Below are 6678 nucleotides of genomic sequence, written 5' to 3'. Positions count from 1 at the left end.
ACTGACGACAAATATACCGCTATCATTGGACAAACTGAGCAATGTTTGCTGCTAATAGTTCTTCGGGTTGACCAATACTCGTGCAATACAGCCCTATAACCAAGGGTTACTCCACCGGTGTCATCAACACAGATCCGTATAAGAGATGCATCGCCATAAACACTGCATAAATCTGTTGATTACCAAACCCTTACGGAACCAGGACGACCAAGTACTTCTTTGGATGGCTGTCACCCTCAGCCTGACAGCTTACAAACCGCATTCAGAGGGACACGTTGATGTTGTCAATAAAATGAATTGGTTATTTTTTCCTTCATATGTACCCTTCAAATGTTCCTTTCATTTGTGAGCAATTCAAAACACTTTGTAACCCCGTACACGTTTCATTCCATATATCGACTGCTGGTCATCATAGCATGAGCGAAATTCCAGGAGACTAAGCTGTCACTTATCTTTTGATACAAGTGTCGCATTGTATTCGCAATGCCCGCTTATATGTACTCTAGGAAAGTACCTAATCCCTCCTGGTAAATTTTGACTTTTGCTTCCCATAGAATGAATCGTCCGGACTCATTTCAATTCGTGGTTCAACAATGGATTTTATATTTTCCAATTCATCTCTAGCTTCTTCACCATCAAACCTGGTAAAAAAAAATTCAAAATTTTCAGGCAAATTTTCCCTTTAAAACTCCGAGGTGAATGTTGTTTGGACATCATCTATCGTTCGGAGTTTCTGGTTTTTTAACTTACCTAAACAAAGCTGGAAATCGGTCAAGCCTTGGTCTGGGCCGATGCTTACTGACGAGTACTTGGTCTACCAGGGCGATTCTACATTTAAGCCAAAATAATACAATTGAATCTGTTTTCGGGCCAAATTTAGTGACACAGCTAAAGACAAACACAGAACTTTTATCTTTTTGGTACACGTAAAAACTTCTTGCAGGTGTTGATAGTTGCTGAGAAGCCCTTGGTCTCATCGTCCCTTTAATGACGGTTTCTTCGATCTCGTATACTGACGTTTGTCCCTTTTTGTTTACATACTTTCAGTTTGTTAGCAAATATCTGTAGAGTCCTCATAGTCGAAGACCCATGTTTCACTTGAACAGCACCAATCGCACGGAAACTTATGCATTTTGCTAACCGAGACCAAAGAGGACTGACAAGTGTGGCAGATGCGTGCATGGACCTTTGCACGAGATAAGGAATGCAGTATATGCTGAACTAGTAATCAGCCAAATGCTTTTTAACGTAACCAGCTTTTAAGTACAGCTCGTCGCAGTTGCTACAAGAAGGAGGTTAAACAACTTACTTGTTTTCTGAGTCACGTAAGTCTTTCGCTCATCTTGTATCAAGCCACGCAATACTGAAAAACAGCCCTGAAACCAATATCGTCTTCGTCGCACTTTGCTGACAGGTGTTCAGAAAGAGTCCGTCGTAGCGGTCTGTTTATATCTAAGGCTACACCTCTTTCAAACGAAAAATTGGCCTCAGAGAGGTCTGGTAAGCAATCACTGAATTTATTACGGGTAATTTTTTTGCTTTTGAAACGAAAACTCCGTCGGGCCAAATAAATAATTTACCAGATTGGTCAATTTTCAAGGCGCAGAAAGGCCGGTGAGATTTCTTGTGACAATTCAATTTGATCTGTGCTGGGTATCAGTCTGAAGCATCAGCATGTTGGGTGTTGTGGATGGTGTGGTGCTTCGTATATTTCTCTTGCTCTTGTCAATTGCATAAACGTTTTTTGTTTGAACACGAAAAACTGCAAAAGCGCGCATCTGTACAACTTCACGCGCTTTGACTATATCTTATGATTTCGCTCGTGCTTACACCGGTCATTCGCGAGTTTTATGTGCTAACTCTGGTATCAGAACATTCCAGACTATCTTCAGAATTTGTTGTATGTGGGAACTATTCGGAAGAAGACCCTTGGACAACCATGATTGGATTATTGTTTATTCATTGATCTGGGCCAACGATGAACTATTTCAGAGAGAACAATTCTCAGTGAGTTGTTCCATTCATCTGACCTCTTTATTATTGTATACTCAAACTAACGCTATTATTTTTATTCCTCTGCCACATACTCCTGGTGAAGTAGTTTTTTGGTAGACAGACCACTACAGATTTGGCGAGTTTGAGTCTTTCTAGATACTTTTTATCTTTTCGTTCAACTTGTAGTTTTTGCCCGGTCATTATGAATACCCACTCCGATTCATCTGATTTAGTCGGGATTACAAGTGGCATCCGATTAACACACGCCACTCCCACAGTTCTCGGCCCCATACCCTCGACCATCTCGCAACTTCAAACGAGATTTGATAACTTGACCGATCGTCTACAATTCCTCGAGATCAACAACCACTGACCACTTTCACGATCTTGATCGTTGTCGCTTTTCTGTCCCTCTTTGTGCTGGTGTAACCAATCTTTCGGTCCCAAAACACTCAAATTCCAACAGTTTTGCTCCTTCAAGCCGCATCCTAACAGCCTTTTAAACACCTCGGCCAATCAGTAATGGTGAAGACTCTCTGCGGCCCTCCTCTCACTGGTCGCCTATTCCACACCACCAATCGCTCGGGTGGTCTGCGTTTCTTCGTAGATACGAGAAATGAAGTTAGTGTGTTACCACATAAGAATCTACTTCCTGGCTCCGCTTGTTATTCGTTACGAGCCGCTAACGGCACCCGCATCACTATGGGCGGCGAACGTTCCCTCACACTTGACCTCGGGTCGCGACGTGCGTTCAAGTGGATTTTCCTTTTGGCCGACGTCCAAACATCCGTGGAGCAGATTTGGATTTTCCTTTTGGCCGACGTCCAAACATCCGTCCTTGGAGCAGATTTTCTACCCCACTGCAAATTATCCATCCATGCGCGACGCAAACATTTCTTGGGCACGCTAAATTCCCTCTTGGCCAACATAATTAGTGCCCCACCTTCATCCACACGTATCTGAGTTATCCTACCTGATTCCCATTTTGCTGACACATTTGGGGATTTTACTACCCTTGCTCATCCATGCCAGTACACTCTACTGGTCACACCTACCGTAGTTGATCCCATCCAGACGAGAAGTCCACCTGTTCATAAAAACCCCGTCACCTCTATCCAGATAAGCTCCAGATCGTGAAACAAGAGTTTAGACATATACTCAAACTCGGCATCATCCGCACTTCTTCGAGTCAATGGTTGTCAGCCCTACATACGGTACCCAACAAATCAAAGGTAAGTGGAGACCTTGTGGAGATTACCGGTCTTCCAATAACGTCACTATCTCAGACAGGTATCCCATCCCACATATCCACAATTTTGCAAGTACCGTATGCTACACAAATATTTTTTCGAAACTCGACCTTGTACGTGCATACTACCATTTTCTGTAGCCCCGGATGACATATATAAGACAGCTATTACAACATCGTTAGGTCTTTTCGAATTCACCTTTTGGAGTACCAACTGCAGCTTAACCGTTTCAACGTTTCATGGATGAAGTTTTGCGTGCTTTGCCTTTTGTCTATACATATCTAGACGACGTTATAATTGCTAGCACCTCCCCAGATGAGCACGCAGACCACCTCAAGGCAGTAGTTCAACGTCCGTCTACCTACAACATACGTTTGAACACTGACAAGTGCTTGTTTGATGTTGCCAGCGTAGATTTCCTTGGTCATCACATTGAATCAACTGGTATTTCACCATTATCCGATCGCGTTTTGGCCCTAAAATCTTTTTCCATACCAACCACTTTTACTCAACCTCGTCGTTTTATTGTTCTCATCAACGATTATCCGCGGTTCCTTCCTCACTGTGCAGATATTTTACAGTCAGTGACCGATTTACTTGACTCCCACCGCCATTGCTGCTCGCGAAAGAGCCAAGCCAGCCATCGCTCACACCGCAAAACTATCTTTTCTCGCTACCCACGAAAACATAAAGTTTATTTTGACAACAGATGCTTCAAACACTGCTGTCGGTGCTGTGATCCATGAAGTTGTTAACATCATATTTCAACTATTGGTCTTTTTCTCGCAGAAGATGCTGGCTACCTAAACGCCTTAAAGTATTTCCGATCGTGAATTACTCGCAATTTACCTTGCTGTTCACCATTTCCGGCAATTATTTGAAGGTAAATCATTTACCCTCCAAACTGATTATAAGCCACTTATGCTTTTGACGCCATGTCCGATCTCTATTCACCACGCGAGATACGTCATCTGGACTATATTTTCCGATTGACTACCGAAATTCGGTACACTCTAGCATAAAACGGTTTCGTTGCAGACGCTCTATCTCACCTAGACATCAACACTGCCCACTCTTCCACGCAGCTGGACCTTACCAAGCCGGCAAACCTTCAGAATTGTGATCTTGATTTTACGTTCATACTATCCCTTACTTCATTTCAAGTTTCTTCAACTCCCTTACCCTTCCAGCATGGAAAAACTCTTTGTGACATGTCTATCGGCGCAGCTCGCCCGATCTTCCCCGAAGCTTTCCGACGAGTTGTTTTCAACCACTTCAAGGGACTCTCTCATTGAGGAATCAGGGCAACGGGGGAGCTGATTGATGAACGCTTTGTGTAGCTGTATATGAACAAGGATCCAACAGTCTGGGCCAAACGGCGCATCGCCTGTCGGCGCAGTAAATTAACTCGGCATACAAACTCAACTCTCAGCTCATTTGCAGTTCCTGGTGCTCCATTCACACAAGTTCACCCTGATACCCTTGGTCCACTTTACCCATCAAACGGCTTTACTCATATTCTTAACATGAGTGGTCGTTTCACCTGTTGGCCAGTAGCTGTACCCATTTCGGATGCTCCAGCTTAAACAGTAACCTTTTCGTTGTTGCAGCAGTGAGTGGGTCGTCAACATCATCATCGACAGCATGACATCGGTGCTCAACACCGGTGCTTCGCTGCCGTACGTTGGGTGTTTAAATTCGGCATATCTTCCTCCGTTACTACCGACCACGGTTCACAATTTCAGTGTAATCTCTTCCGTGAGTTCTCTACACTATTCGCTTTTCATCACATTCCGATAATCGTGTATCGCCCCTGTTCCAGCGGTCCGGTTGAACGTTGCCATCGTTACCTCAAAGTTGCATTGACTGCCCAAACGTACCCATCTTCATGGTCCTCTTTTTTACCCCTCATTGTGCTTACCATTCGCTCCACCGTTAGAGAGGATCACTCCTGTTCACCTATTATATTACATGGTATTATGTTTACCTGCTCACCTTAATTCCCATTTTGGCACAGAGCCCGACTCACTCGTCACATTCATCCCCCGTCTGAAACTGCACATGTCTGAACCTCGTACGACACCGACAAGACGATCAACGCTGAAAGAGCACATCTCAACTGATCTCACTTCTACACTATTTGTATTTGTCCAACATAAGGCAACAAAGAAACCTCTTCAAACCTGTTATGATGGTCCCTTCAGGGTCATCGAATGTCATTCCAAACACTTCGTTTTAGAGAAAACCGGGAAGCATGATACGGTCTCCATTAATCGTCTGAAGTCTGCCTTCATTAAAGCACACTACCGACAACCAACGCCTTCTACTAGTTGTTCCGAGTGACGCGTCTCTTCCCCTCGTCTCTTAACTGATTATAAAGCTTGAAGTGAGAACCTTTTTGTCTAATCGTTTTCATTATTCGAGCATTCTTCCCTTTTGTGGCCAACGCTCTAATGGGGGGTAGTGTGATACTTTGGCTCTTTCTTTTACCCCCATTACATCATTACGTATTTTGTCAATTGCATAAACGTTTTTTGCTTGAATACGAAAACTGCAAAAACGCATATTTGTACGATTTCACGCAAAACAAACGTCGTCACGTGCTTTAACTTTCTTTCCTGATTTCGCGCGCGCTTACAGCAGTCATTCGCGAGTTTCATGTGATAACCCTGGTATCAAAACATTTCAGACTATCTTCGGAACTTATTATGTGTGAGAACTGTTAAGAAGAATACCCCAGGACAACTATGGTTGGAGTATTGTTTATTCACTGATCTGGGCCAACGATGAATTATTTTAAAGAGAACAATGCTCAATGAATCTGTTCCATCCATCTGACTTCCTTATTATTCTGTATTTTTCATTTCTTTGCCACAGTTAGCTTTGCCACAGGTAAAGCGGTTTTTTGGAGGCCAGACCACTAAAAAAGCAAGCATGTACGATATATTGATAAGAAAGACTGTCTTCAGGTTGACCCGGTCATCCACAAGTGTTGTTGATCTTTTGCCGATCGCTAGAAGCAAACCGAAACTGAGTACAATTACCCAGGGGCTCATTCTAGTGCGCCTGCAGATTTCGGTGATGTGTTTCTCTTGTCTGTGTGGGTGAACTTTCTAGATTACCAGAGACCACCGATTAGTATGTGAATTCCGCTTTATTGAATGACGCAAAATCCTAATTAGTTGCATATTTCAACACTCCATGATGTTCTTAAGATCTGAAATTTGCGATGTGAATTTTACCCCAGTTATTTAAGAAAAAATAACGTTTGAATCCATTTTAATTCTTTTTTGAGGTAAAGGAACTTTAATATTTTTCCATGTAACTTCAATATGACACTGTTATTCGGATGACCGACTTGTACTGACTATACTAATCGAGGATGAATTGATACAATGCACGTTATTGATTCGGCTATATATATATATATATA

The sequence above is a fragment of the Opisthorchis viverrini genome (genome assembly GCF_000715545.1).
Source record: "Opisthorchis viverrini unplaced genomic scaffold opera_v5_90, whole genome shotgun sequence".
In the NCBI taxonomy this organism is placed as follows: domain Eukaryota; kingdom Metazoa; phylum Platyhelminthes; class Trematoda; order Opisthorchiida; family Opisthorchiidae; genus Opisthorchis; species Opisthorchis viverrini.
The sequence above is the reverse complement of the archived record's forward strand: the minus strand, read 5'-3'. Positions refer to the sequence as shown.